This window comes from Hevea brasiliensis, chromosome 14, assembly GCF_030052815.1.
Source record: "Hevea brasiliensis isolate MT/VB/25A 57/8 chromosome 14, ASM3005281v1, whole genome shotgun sequence".
NCBI lineage: Eukaryota > Viridiplantae > Streptophyta > Magnoliopsida > Malpighiales > Euphorbiaceae > Hevea > Hevea brasiliensis.
Window position 1 is genome coordinate 20,984,313 of NC_079506.1, and position 22,465 is coordinate 21,006,777.

The following is a 22,465-nucleotide window of genomic DNA, read 5'->3' on the forward strand; positions in this document are numbered from 1 at the left end:
AAGTGGGAAAGGAGGAATAATGGCATAGCCAAAAATACCTATGAACAATAGAAAAAAAAATATTATTTTATTTTATTTTAATTGACTAATAAAAATTAAATTAATCAATACATTTAGTATTATTCTATAATTATAATTCTAATACAATTATAATTCTAAATTTTTAAAAGTTCAGAATTTAATATCACATATTGATTATTTTATATTCGAGGTTCGTGAATTATCTTCATTTTACATTAGCTACTATAGCATGCTTCATATTATTAAAGAGGTTGAGTCATGTAATCAAGTGGAATACCAACATCCCCTTATATTTGTGATCAAAATAAATGAGGTTCCTATCTTATTAACTTATTTTCTTTGTTCCAATTCGATCTTGGATCTCCTTCATATGAATTTATAGCTTATATGTTAAATTTCGTTTTGAGATATTTTAACAGAATGAAGTGAATGAGTATTACAAGCTCATTTTGGAGCTATCAGTAATATATATTGGGATTATGGTGATTACTTTTCAGGTTTTTCCTATGTATAAATAAAAGATATTTCATGATTGGCTTGCCATTAATTTGGGAATTTTGTGAATGGCCTGCAAGTAATAATCTTTTATTGGGACTATGACCCCTATCAAGAACTACTATCATAAAATTGAAGATTATTACATTATATAGTTTCCTTATTCATAGATTAAATGAATTATTAAATAATCACAATATATGTTCGCATAATGTATAATTTGTAGGGAAACACACTATAGCAATGGCGTGGAGTGCAAATTTTCCAACAAGAATTTATGGAGACTTTAAAACAATTTCAAGTAGAAATTCAATATCTGTGACATACCTATGTAACCTAAAATCTATGTGTCTAGCTGCTAGAGGAGAAGATAATAAGTGTTGCATGAAGATCCTAAGGTGAATTACAAAGTAAAAGATGTGTTATGTATCGTAAATTCTTGTTTATTTTCGTTTATGCTTTATTAATTATGGAGTAAATTATTATTTGTTAATATGCCAACTAAATTGGGGTGTGATAGTTTTCTTTGGAAGGAAGTTAGATCAATTTCACCATTAGAATATCCAGCCATATGATAACATGTTTGCCAATTGCTAAAATATAGTTTATCTTAACACATATAAATGGTAACATTTTCTTACAAGGTTACAGAATGTGAGATGAGGTATTATATATTCAAAGCCTTAATTTTTTTTTTCTCGAGCTCCTACTTTATAAATAATAAATTTCTTGCACAAACCTCGCACACAAATTAATGCTTGTTGCATGTTTATGTTGTTATTAACCGTGTGTTTGTGTGTTTATTGACACCATTGAATGACTTCTTTTGTTTCCTCTCTTGTTGTTCCCTGTTAAAGTCCTCTAAAAATTGTTATAGATGTTATTAGGCCCCTTTTAATCACATTTAAAGATAAAATGCTAATGATTGGATTAGATCAATATGTGTGCATATCGAATGCCTTTTGACATGCCAACACTTTAAGACACTTATTTCCAGTCCAACTTACCGCGCTTCATCTTAATCTTTTTTGTTATTTATATCTCTCTCCAATCTATTTGTAAAATAAATAGTAGAAAATTTCATATGCAGATGGAACCATCTTGGAGCAATGCCTTGAGTAGCAAAGTTATTTGCATACGGGCACATCTGAGGTTGGCGAGTTCTTATATTGATTCCAGTTCCAATGACAGTACACTATCATGATTCATAGGATTCATTTGACTACTTAATTCATTCATACTATTGAATATGTCATAAGAAAAGACAGCCCAATACAGAAATGACAGATGAAGCATTTTGTCCAATAGAATTTGCAACGCGACAAACATTTTTATTTCCTTGTTGTGATGATGATTGTACTCCTAGAGATTCAACTAATGCTTGCATTATTAATTTATTTTTTTTTATATAATTTATTCTCAAACAAAATCATTTATTTATTTATTTTATATTATTGATATTTTTATGATGAATGACTATATTAAGTTATTATTAATATAAAAACACTAATATTATTGTTAATAGTGATAAAAACATTATTGTTATACGTCAAACTAGGCAATTTTAAAAGTAAATTAACTATTTATTGAGGACTAATAAATTAAACATATAAAAATTAACAAAATATAAATGAATTTTAATTAAGTGTCTTAGTAGTTTACTATTATGAAAATAAATTTAATTTAATTGATTATTGAAAATCAATATATTATGATTATATTATATTGTAAACCAAAATTAATGAAAAATTACATATATAAAAAATTAAGTCACAAATACATATTATGAATAGAGACACCGTGCAAAGTAGGTTTAGTTATAATAAATTTTTGTTATTTTGATTATAATAATTAAATAGAAAATTAATTAAAAATTCAAATGACATCAATGTCCATTTAAAATATTGATTAAATATTTAATATATATGCGTATTTAAATAGATGATTTATTTATATTTAATATTGTTTATGATTGTATAAAAATTAAGAAAATTTGGTAATATTGATGCCACAAAATTAATTTAGAATTAATTATAATTTATATGTCAATTAAAATTGTAATTTATTTCAATTGATTTTTTTTTTTACTTTTATATGTGTCACAAATTTAATTATAAAATTATTAATGAGCATTATCTTATAAATAATTCATTTATTTTTGGTGATATAGGGTGTATCATTTTTTTAAGGGTAAATTTTAACAAGGCTATTTAATTTCATCACTATTTTACTCTATTTTTTAACCATCTATAATTTTCTACATTTATTTCATAGTTATTGTTTTTGAATTTTTCTTCTCTAAAATTAGAGATTTCATCACCACCTTATTCATATTTCTGAACATCTGTCATTTCGTTTAGCGCCAGTAATGCATTTCTGCTAATCTCAATTTTTCTGCTGCAGGCAGTTCATGTTTCTGCCCAGTATGGACAAACAGCTTTCTTAAATCATATTTTTGCAATATATCATGCTGATTTTGATGCACCAGACAATGAATGCAGGAGCCTTCTTCATTGTTACGTTAAAACAATATGGTTGTGTAGTTTGTAGATGTATTTATCATTCTGACTTAAACATGGCGCATCAGAAAATTATAATTTTTTTTTTTTGTTGCAATTACATTTTGGTAGCAATCTTTTAAAATCTGTCACACTTTTATGTGCCTTAATAATTTGCATCCCCCATAAGTGGCAAGAAATGGTCGTTCATATTGTAAAAATGTTATTTTCTAATATATTACAGAGAATAAGTCATTCTAGAGGGTGAAAAATGTTTTTATTTCAATTAACTTTGTTCTGGTACTCTCAACTGCATGTTTGCAAGCGGACAGGTTCTTTTCCATTGTTCTCTGGCTATGATGCATGTGTTTTCCTATTAGTTTGCATTCAATATATAAAGCAAGTGATGGCACTCCCATGTGATGTAGAACAAGAAGAAATCAAAGGATCAAGAGAAACACATTCTCAAGAGTCAAAGCACAGAGGAAGAGAAACAAATTTTCTTGAGAAACAAATTCTCAACTTCACTAATTTTCGATTATCACTGATATCGTGGATAAATTTTGACAATTATTCCGGAACTTATCTGTTTGTAATATTACAGTCTCTTAACTTAAAGATGTAACATAAAATCCCATTAATTTTCAAATTTTATACAATAAAATTCCTCTAACCTCCAATTTACGGTTTTTCAGTCAGACGTTGACCTGAACAGTTCTAGCATAGAGCTTAGTCAGTATTTTTCTTTTTTCTCTCAAGTCATGTGTAAATTGAATCATTCTCCTCTCTGTAGACAGAATAATTTTTCATGTGTAGAGAGAATAATTTTACACTTTGTATAAAAGAGGAGTGAGAAATATTAACTAAGAGTTGTTCACGTCAGTTTCTAACTGAAAAATCAGTAATTGAAAGTTAGATAGATTTTACTGCACAAAATTTAAAAGTTTAAAGGGTTTTATGTTACATTTTAAAGTTGAATGACTGTATTATTACAAACATATAAGTTCAGAGACAGTTGTTGAAATTTATCCCTGATATCATAATAAAAGTCTCCTAATAAAATACCTAGACATCGGTATTTATAGTTTATAAACTAATCCTAATTGTGACTAATTAGGAATACTAAATCAAAATAAATTAGGAAAACGAAACAAACTCAAACTAGGAAAATAATAATAAATCTAATAGAACTCTAAATCTAAAAATATAAACTTCCTAATTTTACAATGAATATAATTCTGAAGTATCCTAAGTTGAGTCTGTTGAACACAGAACAAAAGCTTTTAATAATCTCAAGAGGAATAAGAATGCACTCAGTAATGAAAAGCTCACAACTCAATTTGTTTTCAAAAGGAAGTTACTTTATTTGATCCAACAGCAGCCTTTTACAAAGAAAGACACGTTAACATGATTTCTCCAACAAACTCCATGACTTCACTAACAAGACTCAACTAAACCACTAAAATATAGAAACAAACCAGTAACAATTCATGGCTAAAAAATAGCAACATACTCATAACAGTTAAACCCATTAAGATAGCATTAACAATTAAAACTAATTCTGAACTGACTTGGTCAAATCAACCTTCTAGAAACCATCAGGCTGGTGTTGGAAGCTTTAACACTCCCCCTCAACACTAGCTCTCATTCTCTCCACTATGCCAAGCTGATGACAAAAGCTTTCAAACTTGTTGGTGCTCAAATCTTTTGTGAACAGATCTGCTACTTGGTCCTCTGTCTTAATCTGCTGCAACTCAATTTCTCCTTGTAGAACTTTTTCTCTGAGAAAATGATAATGCACTTCCACATGTTTAGTTCTTGCATGAAAAATTGGATTCTCTGCCAAATGTATTGCTGATTGGTTGTTACAACACAAGGGAATTGCATATTCTACAGGATGATGTAAATTCTTCATGAGTTGTATGAGCCAAGTACTCTCTTGAGCTGCCATTGCTGCTGCTCGGTACTTTGCTTCTGTTGTTGACAAACACACAGTAGGTTGCCTTTTACTGCACCAAGAGATTGCTCCTGTTCCAAGCACAAATACATACCCAGTAGTTGAGCGACGGGTATCATGATCTCCTGCATAATCAGCGTCACAATAACCAACTAGCTTGCAATCTCCACCTTTCTTGTACAAGATACCATAGTCAACTATACTCCTTACATATCTCAGCATTCGTCGAATAGCATCCATATGAGGTTTCTTTGGATTTTGCATATACCGACTCATCACACCAATTACATAAGAGATATCAAGTCGAGTTAAAGTTAGATAGATTAAACTACCTACCAACTGTCGGTACATCGTTGCATCTTCCAAATCTTTTCCTTCATGTGCACATATTTTGGCATTTGGTTCTATTGGTGTCGAAATTGTCATGCACCCAAGCATTTCAAACTTCTTTAACAAATCTTTGGAATACTTTTGCTGATGAAGAATTATTCCCTCTTGAGTACAATCAACCTCTAGACCAAGAAAGTGCTTGAGCTGTCCAAGTTCTTTCATTTGAAAACGAACTGATAAATTCTCCTTTGTTTAGAGAATTTCTTCTTCCCAATCACCTGTCATGATTAAGTCATCTACGTACACTAGCACAATAGCTAGCTTCCCTTCATTGATTTTGACAAACAAACTAGAGTCTGCAGGTGTCACCGAATAGCCACTTTGAGTCAGGAATTTAGCAATCTTACCATACCAAGCCCTTGGTGTTTATTTTAATCCATACAATGCCTTTCGCAGCTTACATACATATTCAGGGTGACATTGATTTTGAAAACCCATCGGTTGAATCATGTAGATCTCCCGATCCAACTCCCCATGTAGGAACGCGTTCTTCACATCCATCTGCCATAGGTTCCAATCTTTGTTAGCTGCAAATGCAAGTAAGATTCGCACAGTTGTAAGCTTTGCAACTGGACTAAACGTTTCATCATAGTCTAGTCCATATTGTTGATTAAACCCTCGAGCCACCAGACGAGCTTTAAACCTTTCAATTGATCCATTTGTGCGTTGCTTTATTTTGTAAACCCATTTGCAAGAAATAGGTTTCACATCTCTTGGCTTTGGTACAAGCTCCCAAGTCTGATTTCGTTCTAATGCAGTGATTTCTTCTTCCATAGCTTCAATCCACATAGAATTTTGAGATGCTTCCTCAAATGTCTTAGGTTCTTTTATAACTTCTTCTTTTGTTATGGCAGCATTAGCATATTTGAGATTTGGCTTTCGGATTCTTGTTGACCTTTTGGGTTGTGATTGTTCAGTTGGCTTCTACTTTATCAGTCTCACCTTCTTCACTTGGTTATTGATACACACTAGTTTGCTATGAATTTTAAGTCATACCTTGTTCAACATCATTGTCATCATTTGAATCTTTAATTTCATCTAAACTCAACTAGATTTGGGCAGATTTCAACTTATCTTTAAAACTATCAGAGTCTGGTAATATCTCCTTTTTTGAGGACCACCATGAAGATGTTTCATCGAACACCACATTTTCGGGATGTGTATCACCTTGTAGTTGTAGGATCACAACATTTCCACCCTTTTCTTTAGCTATCATATCCCACAAAAATTACTTTCTTGTCAATCTTGCCACGTAAATGATTAGGTACAAATACATAGCACACACATCCGAATACTCGAAAATAACTAACCGTAGGTTTCATGTTCCACAATTTCTCAAAAGGTGAAAGAAAGCATAACCATTGTTGAGGAAGTCTATTGATCACAAAGGCTGCAGTCCCCATTGCTTCTGCCAAAAAACTTCCTGGTACGTTCTTTGCATGGAGCATACTTCGACAAATTTCAGCAAGATGTCTGTTCTTTCTCTCTGCTACACTGTTTTATTGTGGTGTGTTGGCACATGTGAGTTGGTGACGTATTCGACATTCCTGTAGATACTGGGAAAACTTGTCTGAGCTATACTCTCCCCCATTGTCAGTGCGCAAGCAAAGAATTTCCTTATCAACTTCTGCTTCAGCTATCTCTTTAAACTCTTTGGACTTTGAAAATGTGTCAGATTTTTCTTTTAAAAAGAAAACCCACACATACCTAGAAAAGTCATCAATAAAGGTCACCATATACTTCATCCCACCAATTGATGGCCGCTTAATAGGTCCAAACACATCAGAGTATATTAACTCTAGTGGTTTCTTTGCTTTAAACTTGGACTCCTCGTACGACAATTGATGTGCTTTACCATACTGACACCCTGCACAGATTGTGTCTGTTCTTACTTCAAGTTGGGGAAGTCCCTTAAGCATCGACTTGCTCATCATCACACTTAGCTTGGAGTAGCTAACGTGACTCAATCGCATGTGCCATAATTTTGCTGTTTCATTCCTCCTGGTCTTGTCTACATATGCAGACTCTGCTGACATCACATAGACTGATTCTAACCTTCATCCCTTCATCATTGGCTTTTCTGAAATCTTGAGATCACGATACATCTTCACATCTTGCGGGCCAAACAAAACAAAATGACCTGATGATGTTAATTGTGCTACCTAAAGTAGATTTTTCTTCATTCCTGGGACAAGGTAGACATGTTGAAGTGACCCCTGGTTAGCACTATATTGGGGAGAAACAACCGTCTTACCAACATGAGCTATTGGTAACTTAGAATTATTGGCTGTCACCACCACATGGCTTCCTTTGTATTCTGCTAATCCTGCAACTCTTCTTTGTCTCCTGTCATATGATTTGAGCAGCCTGAGTCAATGATCCAGTCATTGTCATAATCAATCTGTTCAGATGTTGTTACAGTGAGAGCTAACTCCTCCTCTTCTACAGCAAAGAATGCTTCAGCATCCCAGTCATCTTCATTTTTCTCCTTTGTATTGGAAGTAGCAGTGTTGCTCTCCACAGACCTTATCTTGCACCAACAAGCTTTTGCCATGTGACCCTTCTTTCCACAATTGTAACACTTCCCTTCAAACCTTTTACTATTGCCATGATTCTTTGAAGCTTCTCCTGGATGAGAGCTTCCCTCTCCTTGATGATTTTTCACCTTCTCATCATTCCTGTTAGATCCACTAATGACATGCTGCTTGTAGGTCCCTCTGCTTTTAATGGTGTAGAGTGCTTCCTCTTCACCCTTAAGTGAGACTCCTCCCATTTGCTTAGCCATGGCCTCTTGACCAGCAAGCAAATTTTCAAACTCAACAAGTGATGGTTGATTGGCCATCCCTGTACTGCAGCAATGAAGCCTCTAAATTTAGGTCTCAAACCATGAATGATTATTCTTTTCATCCTAGTTTCTCCAATTGGAGCTGTTGGATCCAATTCTGAAATTTCACGGCATATCGACTTCACCATATGAAAATACTGAGCCACTGTCAAATCACGTTGCGCTACTGATAATAGATCACTTTCTAGCAGCTGCAGTCGCATGTCATTCTTCTTTGAGAAAAGTGTAGCCAACGTGTCCCAAGCTTTTTTTGGTGTTTTAGAATCTCAGATATGCTCCAATACGTCTTCTTCTATTATAGTATTTAGAGCAAACATAGCATTGCCCGCTTTTATCTTCCACTTCCGCAAGGTACCACTTGCATCCTCTGCCTCCAATTGTGTAACTTCATTTTCGTTGACTACCTCCCACAGATCTTGGCCTTGCATTTAAGACATCATACATGTTGCCCATGTATTGTAATTCTGGTTTTTGAGCTTTTTAATCCCTCCAACAACTTGAAGATCAGTCATCTTGTCAGTATATATCAACTTCCACCAATTTAATGGTACTCAGACTATCTCACGACCAACCTGGCTCTGATACCAGAATTGTTGAACACAGAACAAAAGCTGTTAATAATCTCAAGAGGAATAAGAATGCACTCAGTAATGAAAAGCTCACAACTCAATTTGTTTTCAAAAGGAAGTTACTTTATTTGATCCAACAGCAGCCTTATATAGGCTTACAAAGAAAGACACGTTAACATGATTTCTCGAACAAACTCCATGACTTCACTAACAAGACTCAACTAAACCACTAAAATATAGAAACAAACCAGTAACAATTCATGGCTAAAAAATAGCAACATACTCATAACAGTTAAACCCATTAAGATAGCATTAACAATTAAACTAATTCCGAACTGACTTGGTCAAATCAACCTTCTAGAAACTATCAGGCTGGTGTTGCAAGCTTTAACAGAGTCTTCTTCTAGTATTGTATCACTATGTTTGTATCAATCTATATTGTTGTTAAAGGCGAGAAAAGGCACTAGGCAGGCGAGCCCCTAATGCCTCGCCTGGATGAGGCGAGTCCACTGCAAACAGGCGAGTGCCTTAGACTGGTCAAGCAAGGGGCGATGCCTAGGGCTACACTTTCAATTTTTTTTAGAAAGCATTAAAGTAAAACAAACTTTAACCTAAAGTCATCAACTTCAGCCACCAAAGAAGAGCAGAGAACGCCACAGAGCAGAGAAACAGAACAAACCCAGGTATGTTCTTCCTTCCTTTCTCTCATCTTTACCTTCTTTCCTCTCTCTTCTACTCTTCTTCTATATTTTTTCTCCTCTCACCTGCGTAACCTACCAGCAGGTCCATCCAACATTTGTGATCTAGGTTTTTTTTTTCCTTTTTATTTTTTCTTCTTTTCTCTCCTCTTATTCTTTTCTTCTCTTCTTATATCAGTCCATCTTCACTCCAACAGTTCCATTTTCACCTTTTTTTTCTTCCTTTATTTGTTAAATTTGTTAAATGGGTAGTGTGATATACTTTTTTATTAAATGGTATTGTTGTGACATGTTTTTTATTAAATGGGTATTGTGAATTGTGATATATTTTTATTAAATTGATGCTCTTGCTATGATGTAGTGTAATTGTGCAAATTATTGAAAAAAATCATTAATTTAATACTTTAGTTTCTTATTTGCTTGAATTGGGACAACATTGATGGTGGTTGTTATTGTTACATAAATTCTTCTATATGTCTTGAATTGGGATAGTCTTGATAGTTGTTTATATGCCTCATTGAACTCAAATGTGACATGAATTTTTTTATATGTTGCATAATTGTATATTCCAAAATCATTAATCTATCATTCATAATTCTGCCATTGAAATTTTAGTCATGGGTATTGTTTTGTTAGATAGTTTTTAAGTTATATAGATGGTTTTAGTGATGGCTTTTCTTCTATGTGGTTTGAAGAGTGTGTGTGTGTGTAATTTAGGCAATTTAGGCTATGGCACTTCACTTAAAAAAGGTCCTCGCCTCTCACCTAAGGCCATCGGATATCTTGTCGCCTTTTCCCTTAATAACACTGATATTGTCAAAATTTTTGGATTCTTGGCTGGTTCATGGTACACTGGTTGAAGTTTTCACTTGTGAGTGTTATTTACAAAACGTTCTGAATCAAATAATGTTATCATGTGCCCTAGACTTTTCTTTTGAAAATCTAGGAATGCTTGAGTGCAAAGCTTATTCTAATCGTGCTATCTATCAGGGTTGTATACAAGGGATATGCCGACACAATTAGGTTACTTTTATTTCGAGATGCAAGCCAAGGAAGACAAGATAGAGAAGGTATATGTAGAACCCATAGAATTTACCCCCTTCCTCAACAAATTTATATTTTATACCTTGCAATTATTAGTTTTCATCCCCTTAAACATCCATGTGGGGTGTGAATCTGGATATATGTGACCATCACTATGTTATGTAAATACAGTATGCTACCTCTCTCCCAGTTTGCTTATCCTATTCTGGGTTTTCCAAACCCAAAATATTTCTTTCTTTTCTATTAGCATTAATTACATATTTGTGCAATTCACAAAATATGTGAAGTTTAAAGTGGAAAATTTAATTTGGGACATCTCAAATTGGAAAGATTAAGAAACATTCTAGGAGAGAATTCATGTGCAGATGATGAGGCTGGACCCTTATAGTATATATGTTTGATGATGTGTTTGCAGCATTTATATGATCAAACAAAACCTCTCATTTCCTTTTATTGGGGACAGGCATGGCTTCCTTTAGAGAAAAAGAGTGAACAAATCAGAAATTCAATTAGAAATCTAAATGCTTGAAGGTGAAACTTTGATAAGGAATTATCCTCATCTTACCATAATTCTTTCAGAGTTGCTCTTTCTAATCTTCTTAAATAAGAAAAAGAATTGGTTGATGGTAGAAGTATCACCATTGTGCATTGAAGACAATGAAAGAGATTAAACTTTCATTTGAATATCCTTAACTGTGAGTTAAATATAAGATCAATTTGCCAATAAATTTGTTTTTGATGACACCAGCTGCATTATTTCTCTTCACATTTAGTCCAATGTTTCTAGAGGGTTTCCCAGGACATTTCAGTTCAATGTTTCTCTTAACATTCCTGAGATTATTGTTTCCAGATTCACCTTTACTATATGAAAAATTGACACTGCAGTATAGATAGAATCAATCTTCAAGTATTAAATTAAATTCTTAAGGGGGGTGCACCTTTTTCTGGCATTTTATTTTATTTTATTATTTTTCTTTTTGTGAAAAATGAAAGAAACAGTGTTGCTGTTGAATATCCAATGCCATCAGGTTTGTGAAAAAATAGAACAGAAGAATATTGAGAATGATTGAAGAGCTTTTATTATTCTCTCAAGCTAATGGTGTCAATTTATAATCTATATAGGACAACTAAATAGGAAATACAATCCTAATTAAATACGTAATTATAGCCACGATTCTAACACCTAAATATATTCACACAAGCACTACAGATACACATATCCTAGCTATTTATAGTACATATCTTAACACTCCCCCTCAAGCTGAAGCGTACAAATCATATGCTCCAAGCTTGTTATAAATATATTTAATCCGAGAGCCTCTGAGAGATTTTGTCAAGATATCTGCTAATTAGTCATTTGAGCTAACAAAGCTAGTGGCAATACACCCAGATTCAATCTTTTATCTAATGAAATGACAATCCACCCCTATATGTTTCGTTCTCTCATGAAACACTGGATTAGAGGCAATGTGAAGTGTAGTTTGATTGTCACAGATTAGCTGCATTTATTTAAGTTCCCCGTACTTCAACTCTTGGAGAAGTTGTTTCAACCATATAAGTTCACAAGTTGCCAAAGCCATAGCTCAATATTCTGCTTCTGCATTTGACCTAGTAATCACATCTTGCTTCTTACTTTTCTAAGAAATCAAATTACCTCCAACCATAAAGCAATATCCTGGAGTAGACCATCTGTTTGAAGGAGAACCTGCCCAATCTGCATTTGAGTAACCAATAATCTATGAATGACCCCTGTCTTCATATAATAGGCCATGTCCTGTAGCTCCTTTAATATATCTAAGTATTCGAATAACTGCATCCCAATGACTACTACATGGTGCTTGAAAGAACTTACTGACCACACTTACAGTAAATGAGATGTCTGGGCATGTGATTGTAAGATAATTGAGTTTTTCAACCAATCTCCGGTATCTACTAGGATCCTCCAATAGGTCCCCCTGTCCAAGAACAAGTTTGACATTTGGATCCATAGGAGTATCTGTGTGTCTACAGTCTAACATGCCTATCTCTATCAGTACATCCAAAGCATATTTCCTTTGAGAAATGGCAATATCTGTCTTGGATTGTGCCACTTTAATTCCCAAGAAATACTTTAGCTTCCCAAGATCCTTAATCTGAAAATGACTGGACAAGTGTTGTTTCAGTTTTGAGATCCCAACATGATCATTTCCTGTAATAACAATGTCATCAACATAAACAATGAGATTAATGCACTTATCATGGCTATTATGGTGGAAAAATACTAAATGGTTAGCTTCACTTCGAGACATTCCAAATTGTTGGACTACAGTACTGAACCGTCCAAACCATGCTCTGGGAGATTATTTCAAGCCATATAAAGAACGCAGTAGGCGACACACCAAAACAGACTCCTCTTGAGGAACAAACCCTGGTGGTTGTTCTATATAAACTTTCTCAGCTAGCTTGCCATGTAAAAAGGCATTTTTGATATCCAGTTGATGAAGTGGCCAGTGATGGATGGCAGCTAAGGAAATAAGAAGGCAAACCGAGGCGATCTTAGCCATAGGAGAGAAGGTATCACTGTAATCGAGGCCAAAGATTTGAGTATAGCCCTTTGCAACAAGGCGAGCTTTAAGTCTATCAATCTAGCCATCAGGCCCCACCTTGACTATATAAACCCATGAATAGCCACAGTAGATTTGCCCTTCGGTAGTATTTATTTGTTTCAAAGAAGGTTATATCAGCTGACACAAAGTATTTATTTGTAAGTGGATTATAGCATCTAACCTTTTTCAAGTCTAGAATATCTAAAAAAGACACATTTTATTGATTTGGGGTGAAGTTTGTCTTTGCCAGGAGTGTGATCATGAATAAAACAAATACAACCAAATACACGCAGGAACAACTGATGGGCATCTTGGTCAGGAAACAAAATGGAATGAGGACTCTGATTCTGCAAAATAGAAGAAGGTATTCGGTTAATTAAGTAACAAGCAGTAAGAATAGCATCCCCCCAAAAACGAAGAGGAACATTATAGTGAATGAGTAAAGTGCAGGCAGTCTCAACTAGATGACGATTCTTTCATTCGGCAACCCCATTTTGTTGAGGGATATAAGCACATGAAGTTCGGTGAGTAATACCCTAAGAAGATAAGAAATGAATAAAGGGAGTAAACAAATATTCTTTTGCATTATCACTACGAAGTATTTTAATAAAAACACCAAATTGATTACATATTTTAGTAGAGAATTTTTGAAATATAGAGAATAATTCAGAACGAGTCTTTATTAAAAATAACCAAGTGCAATGAGAATAATCATCAACAAAAGTAACAAAATAATGAAATTCCAAAGTTGTACTAACACGACTTGGACCCCAAATGTCTGAATGGAAAATTTCAAACATGAACTTAGCCCTATTATTGACTCGCTTGGGAAAGAAAACACGACTTTGTTTCCCAAGTTGACAAGACTCACATTCAAAAGAAGATAAACTAGAAAGACTAGGAACTAATTTTTACAATTTGGCAAGACTCGGATGACCTAGACGATTGTGAAGAAAATCAGCGGAAGTGGTAGAGGCAAGAGCAACTGGAGAATTTGAAGTAGAAAGATGGTACAACCCTTGTGACTCACATCCTACTCCAATCATCTTCCCCGTACTCCGATCCTGTATAACAACAAAGTCAGCTTTAAAGGTGACAGAACAATTGAGATTTTTAGTCAATTTACTAATGGAGATTAAATTATATGGGCATTCTGGAGTGAATAAAACTGTAGTTAAAGGAATAGATGGAAAGATTTTTACTTCTCCTATGCCCTTAACTAAAGTTTGTGAACCATTGGCCAAAGTACTTTAGACAAAACTGGAGGAGAAACTAGAGATGAGAAAATACTTTTTTTACCAGATATATGATCAGAAGCACTAGAGTCTAGGATCCATGGACTAGTGAGCGAAGACTGTGTTAGACAAGCAAAGGAATTATCAGAATGAGCACTGCTGGAAGATTGTTGTTTGGCTATTTGCTATTGCTAATGCTCCTTGTAATCAGCTCCATTTAATAGGATAGAATCTGACATCTGATCCTTTCCATCAGGTAATGGAAGAATACCATTTTCACTGGATTGAGCCATATGAGCAGTTGATCGGCCCACATTATTTGACTGAATGGGGAGTGGTGGTCGACCATGAAGGGCCCAACAAGTGTCTTGAGTGTGATTACTCTTATCATAATAAGTGCAATGGAGCCTTTTACCCTTGCCTCAATGATAAGTACCCTATTTCGGTTGGTTTCCACTTTGTGCAGCTAAAACTGAAGATTCAATTCTAGAGAAATTATTCTTATTGATGAGATGCGTAGAAGGCTGGCAGACGCATTCTCTAGAGTGAAAATAACCGTACTAGTTAATATCTGGTCTCTAACAGAATCAAGGTCAAGTCTTAGCCCAATCAATGCTAAAACCTTAAAGAACCTGTCCTGCTGTTGCTTAGAAATATTATCAGTACATGGCATAATAGAATTAAATTCATCTTTCAGTGATTTTATCTGTCCCAAATAACTAGACATATCTTGTTGATTTTGCTGCAGATGAACCATATCTGATACTATCTTATAAATACATTGCACATCATTTGTATATAAGGTTTTCGCCTTAGTCTAGACTTTGCAACAGGTTTTACAAGACTGAAAAATATTAAATAATTTTGGGTCTAAAGAATGTCACAAGAGACTATATAATTGAGCATCAATCTTAGTCCAATTAGCTCTATTTGTTAAAGCTATATTTATGGCATTTTTAACCAAGTGATCATCATAGCCCTGCCTCATAAATTATAATTCCACTCATGCAGCCTAAGACATATAATTTTGACTTCCTACTAATTTAACAGTAGTAATAGCTGGTGAATTACTAATGGAAGAAAATATGAGTTTGAGAATCTCAGAATCCGTGTTGGATATGAGTGTGAGAATCTTAAAACCTGTGTTGGAGGCTGTATTGGAGGACTCCTGAATTTCAAACATGTTGGTAAGAGAAGCACGTTGAAATATTGCTCAGAAATACGTCAGAAAAGCCTATTGTATGAAGAGGTAGTGACAAAAAAGTGAGAAACAGGTGACGGGACCAGCGTGGTTGAGGTCGCCTGAGGCCGATCTTGGGCTACGTAATCCACTAGGCTAGGCTGTGACAGCCACGAACTCTCAAAAGTGACTGGAAAAAGAGAAAAAGTTCCTCCCTATGAAGACTTTGTTTCAGATTTCAAATCAGACCCACGGAGTGCTCTAATACCATGTGAGAAAATATAATAGAATAAGAATATTGAGAATGATTGAAGAGCTTTTATTATTCCTTCAAGCCAATTGTGTCAATTTATAATCTGTACAGGACAACTAAATAGGAAATACAATCTTAATTAAATACGTAATTATAACCACAATTCTAGCACCTAAATATATTCACACAATCACTACAAATACACATATCCTAGCTATTTATGGTACATATCTTAACAAGGTTGCACCCCTTTGCATTGGGCGGCTTTAAGAGGAAATGTAGAGGCATGCACTGTTCTTGTACATGCTGGCAAAATTGCACAAAGCAGGAGCTGACAGCGAAGGATAAAGCCGGATTTACTCCTGTTCAGCTTGCATCTGATAAAGGTCATCAGCGTGTTGCTCTTTTCCTTGTACGTAACTGTGTATTAATAATGTATCCTTAATAGCTCCTAGCTGAATGCAAATAAACTTTAGACCAAGCTCTGTCAATGTGAATACCTATAAGGATCTGAGGTGTGAGGAGCCTACAAGTTTCATGAATGTTTTGGCTGGCTGCATTTCATGCTGAAGAATATAAGATCAATTGCTGGACGTAGTTAACACTTGGATGCTGTAGCCTTGGCCTTCATTTGCCAAAGTACATGTCAGACGTCACTGAATAATGAGTGGTAGTTGGCTTTCTTGCTGGTACTGGAGAATTATCTCATACTGTGCTTCATAGCTAATTTGGCTTGAGTTCTTGCATCTTTGCCTTCTATTCTGTCTCTTTATTACTGCTTGACAGAAAAATTTTGGTTATTTTCAAGTATCCTAGTTGTTATGATAAGGTGCCATTTTCATAGCCTAAAAAATATCTTCCTCCCTATTATGTGATATCATAGCATGGCTATGCATCAACATTCAGATGAGAGCCATGACTTTCTGACAATAAAGGCATGCTGGAATGGAAGAACTCTCGCTAAGAAAACATTATTTATAATGGAAACTTTTTTTTTTTAAAATATAAATGCATTTGAAAAATGGTGTATTGGCATGTATTAGTGCTACTGTTATTGTGGATGGTGATGTTTATCCGTTCTAGCTATTAGACTTGTACATTTTAGTGATCACCTTTCTACTCTCTCTCTCTCTCTCTCTCTCTCTCTCTCTCTCTCTTGTAATTCAATGGTATCTACTATCGTCAAATTTTTAGTTTAACCTTTTATGAATTCAGTTGTGGAAATATCTCATAGGATGCGTTGAGACTATCTATATCTTCACAATTAATAGTCAAATATTTACATTGTTTATTTTTATTTTTTCAGTCTAATGCACAACAAGCAAAAAGGAAACGCTGGGGTGACAAAATTTGCTGTGGAAAGATGGGGAACATTGGTTATGCTCCTCTCTTATTTTCTGTTATAATCTTTCTTATGTTCCTCTTTGTTAACTCAGTTATTGCAGGTAAGATAGTATGTTTCTAATGTTTCAAGTTTAACTTTGATGGTGGATGGCAATATGTCCTTTTGTCATTTATGATTATCCTTTCACTGTCATTCCAGTTCCAAATCTTCCCAAAATAACTGCTGTTGTTGGACTCTGGGGATGGGCTGCTCTTTCTATGGCTGTTGTTTCACTGATCATGTTCTACTGGTGTAGTAGGTAATTTCTTGTGCTGCAATTGATTTTGGGTTAGTTGTTGTGCTGCAATTATTTTGATAGTTACATTTAGCTTGAGGTGCCCATTGGGTTATTCTATTAAAACTTAGATTTGCAGTTTCTGCTTCCTACTATTGCATCTGCATTTTAAAAATTTGCTGTTTTGCAGAATATGCATCTCTTTCATATTGGAGATGCTGATTTAAGTTCTTCAAAAATTTGTTCTTGGAATTTACTTCTTGTTCTTTCACAATTACCTGCAGTAGAGATCCAGGTTTTATCAAAAGACTGAAGATTTGGGCAAAGACAGAGATACAGAGGTATGCAGCTTCTGTGAATTAATTGTTTCTGTGCCATTCTCATTGTAAAATGTCTTATTTTACAGAAAAATCATTATATGTATTAGTTGTTTCTGTTAAAGTACTTGTTCCATAGCCGAGTGGAAATATAAAAGGGCCCCTTTTTTTGGGTAATTTTTCCCCCTTTTTTTGGCTTTGTAATTTTTGGAATTTCAGGAAAGAATGATATATGAATGGTGATACCTCTTAGACATTTAACACTATCTTTAGTTGGAAAAGAGGAAAATGATGAGAAAAGATAGGGAGGAAAGAGAGGGATGGGGATAACAACTTTCAGGTTTTGTTAATTTCAAGGTTAGAGGAGGGAATGTGAAATCTCATTTAGTTTATAGACAAGAAAACCAGTGTTATATGATTCTGTAGGATTAAAAATTTTACAAAAGAAAAGATGGTAATAATAGGAAACACTCTCTTCTTATCCCTCTTGTTTGGGTGAGTGTAAATGCTTGGACTTGAAAGAAGTGGGTATCTCTCTCTTTTCCTTCCTTCCTTCCTTCTTCCTCAAACTGAATGGGTTCAAAGTTCAATGGTCTTCCCTTCCTTTTTGGCATCAGGTTTCTATCCTCATCCTTTCTCCCTCAAGCCAAATGTAGCATTATGGTTTCCTTTACTCTTACTATTTTGTTGATCATAAGAAGGATAACTGTATTTTTCTATCTATTTTATGTTCAGTTTTAAATTTCAATTCCTGATCTTTGGATATCTAGGCATCATGCTTTGCAGCAGAACAGTTTTTATAATCAGTATCTTTTCAGATTCATGGCCATGCTTATTTTAACCTTTTCTTGTATACCACTTCATTATCTGATCACTATTAGACAATATGTAGGATCCCTTCTTAAATGTCGATCTGAACAACTCCTCTGTATGGAAGGGGAATTGGTCTCAGCTTTGCCCTACCTGCAAGGTATGGTCAAAAGACTTGATATATTGCAAATAGCATTGATGTCTATTTCATGCATGGCTTAAATGCTGTCTTGACTAATTTGCATTAGTTTAAAATTCTGTTCAGATAATTAGACCTGTTCGCTCCAAGCACTGCTGTGCATGTAAGCGCTGCGTAGAGCAGTTTGACCACCACTTTCCATGGATATCTAACTGTGTGGGAAAGGTGAGAAATTGGGCTTCCTATTTTAGTTATCATGACATATAACATGGTTCATAAGGGTGCTTCTGTTATTTAATGTTGGTTTCTTTGTTTAATGGTCTTATTCTTTTCGATACTTGCAAGTGGATGTGATTAGCTGTTGCATATGCTCTGTTATGACTAAGGTATGGGATGAGCTATATGAGTTGACTGGGCTGGATAAGTTGACTTAGGTGGGCTGGTGGGCTGAATGTAATGGACAGGACAGTATTCTGTTATTTTGTTGGGGTTAGTATAAATGGGTGGAGAACAGTTGTAGTTGGGCATTTCCAGAATCAATAACAAATGCAAAATTCTTCTTTTATCTCCTCTAATTCTAATCTCATCCCTTTTTATTTCTCTTCTTACCCAGTCTAATTCTCTTCTCGCCAAATTCCTTTCTCTCTCTCTCTCCCTATTTCTCTGTTTCAGTAATTGTGCAGGTCTGATATATAACAAGCTCTAATTCCAATGACAATGTGGAAATTTAGCAGATGATGTCACCATGTAGCTCTGTGGCAGTGGTGTTCTGCAAAATCAAAAGTTGACATAGAGATCTGTGCAACTTATATCAGCTGTCCATACTTCTATGCAATTATTTTAGACACTTAGCAAAATTTGTCATTGCCATGTGTTTTTTGCTTCAGTTATTAAAGGACAATGGCATTAATATGTGCGACTCTCTATCAAATTTCATTCTCCCAATCTTCTCATATGCCACCTTTTTTTTCGGTATTTTGAAGAGGAACAAACCGGACTTTGTTAATTTTTTATGCCTGGGAACTTTGACATCATTCCTCGGTGCTGCTATTACAGTTCAAAGTAAGTGACTTGCTGAAAAATCACCTTGTCCCCCCGTAGAGATCATCAATCTTCAATCACCAGTACAGTGTAGCGGTATACATGTTAGCTCTTTTAGAGTATGTTTTGCCCCTCTTTTTCTTTTAAATCTTTTTGTATTCTTTTTGCTATTACAGGGATTTGGACAGCTGAGCAGTCATTGCATACAGAAGGAAGATGGGTTCATTATGTGGTAGTTCAAAATCCTGGTGTTACATTTTTGGTTTTGGACATGATTATTTTCTTTTCTGCTTCGAGTTTAACCACTGCACAAGCGTTACAGGTAATTAACTAAAAATCCATGTTATATCTTGATTCTGAAATTGATTTGAATTTTCCTGTTAAATTTTTTCATCTGTTTATGCCAAATGAAAGCAAGCTATGCGGGCCTAAGAAGATGAAATATTGTTCTCTGCTGCTGCTTTTCGCAGAAGGCTTGTGGCGTATAGTGGGTCATATTCTTTTGTAAAGAACCTTGGCTTACAATATGCCACAATGGCTTCAAGCGTAGAGGAATAAGAAATAATTAATCTTGTGGATATTATTGATTAATTTGGATAAGGCTCCTCCCTCCCCAACCAAAGGGAAGGAGGTGAAAATGATTTTTGCAATATATGAAAGAGGTTTGTGGTTAAAGTTCAGTGTTAATGGATATCTTTTATAAATATCTTTTACAGATAGCTCGGAATATCACTACTAATGAACTTGCAAATGCTTCTCGTTATGGATATCTTCGTAGTCCAGATGGATGGTTTCGGAATCCGTATAACCATGGATGCAGAAAGAATTCTGCAGATTTCCTTATTCATGGCTATACAGATGATGATGAAATTGCCTGGCCATCATTACAGCAGGTTGCCAGCCAGAACTCATGCATTGAAATGCTGCCTTGGTAGGTGGAGTCATGCCAGCAAATGCCAAGATCCTTGTATTGTTGTGCAGTTCTCACTCGTGTTGGTAAATATAGATAATACAATGATCATTCCATGTACATTCAATACCATGAAATAGAAATAGAGGTGAAATATTCGACCCATTTTCATGTTTTGGCCTTATTCGGCAATATTAACTGTTTTAATAGTTGTTAATTGTTTTAGTAGCTGTCAGCTATTTTATTAATTATTAGCGGTCAGATATTAATTTTTATTAGTTAATTGTTTGTATAGCTATTAAAGCAGAAGTGTCAATTAAAAATAGCCGTTGGATTAGCTGTTAAATATAAAAATAGTTATATAATCTTATTGACCCGTATGAAAATGCCCTCTCAACCTCTAAAAAAACTAGAAGAAGTAACTTTTCATGAATTACTCACTTAATTTCTAAATATTAATATAAATATTATATTATAAATATTTTAATTAAGGTTAAAATATTAAATTTTATCTTAAAAGCTGTTAGTCGAATAAGTTTTTATCAATGTCAGGAACTAGGAATAACATTCCATTTTAAAGTGATCAAGAACACAATAATAACTGTTAATTCTTAATTTTAAATTAGTTTGGTTCTTATCTTTTTTATCATTAGATCGAGAATAAAAATAAATTAAATAAATGAATAAATAAATAGATCTTGGAGAAAACCATTTGGTTTACCATCTGATCAGTGCATAATCAACTCTACCGTTTGTGCAAAGTATTTTTTGAGCACTGAGACTATCAACTCTACCATTTATACAAAGTAGCACAGGGACAGGTTTGAGTTTGCCCCTATCTTGAGTAGAGGTATTTAAAGAGTTCGTATCAACTCCGCTTGCTCGCTTAATCGAATGTTAATATTATATATTTTTTCGATTAAATTATAATTTAATTTTGAGATTTGATAAAATTTGCAGATTAGTTCTTCTGTTTTTAAAATTCATCTATTTAGTCTTTAACATTTTAATCAACTATAAATTAATCTATACTATTAAAATCACGGTTAAATCATCCTTAGTTTAAGTAAAAATATCAAAAGGCCTTGCTCTATTTTTTGTCTGAAATAATTTAATTCCTGAGATTTTGTAAAACTTATAAATTTTTATGAAATTTTGTGAAAACTACATATTAGTCTTTACATTTTTGAAACTCACATATTTAGTCCTTAATATTTTAATAAACTTACATATACTCTCTATCTAAATTACTAAATTACTATTAATTTAAAAAAAAATATCAAAATGCCCTTTATTTATGAATTTAAATATGAAACAAAATAGTTTCCGAGATATTTTGATTTATTAACAAAATAGTTCTTGATGTGAGAATTTAAAATTTAAAATTTTTTTAACATTTAATTTTATAAATTAAATTTTTTTAAATTACATTTTAAAATTTTCATATAATTCATAGTTAATTTTACAAAATTACTATTAATTATAAAATTACTAATAATTAATAGGGTGAAATTTTACGGAACTAACTATTAATAAATCCTAATTTTTAATTGTTTTGAATTGTATCTAATTTTACAAAATAGCTATTAAATTGTATTTATGTTTTATGTTATATCCTTAAAATATAAGGATAAATTTGTAATTAAAAAAGATATAAAGATCTTAAAATAATTATTTCATTCTTTAATAATTATAACTATTTATAAATTGATCCTTACATGTTTGTTAATGATAAAAGTATAAGTACTTATTTATGAATAATTATAATATTCAGAGATATTTTATAAAATATATGAATAATTTTATAATTAATTAAAATTTATTTTTACTAAAATTAACTTAAATAGTAGGAACTAATA

General features: G+C 33.6%; 1 pseudogene; it reads left to right on the forward strand.

Annotated features, from left to right (window-relative positions):
• Positions 1-500: 500 nt before the first annotated feature.
• Positions 501-20,777, forward strand: LOC110646465 (probable protein S-acyltransferase 23; annotated as a pseudogene).
• The last annotated feature ends 1,688 nt before the right edge of the window (positions 20,778-22,465 follow it).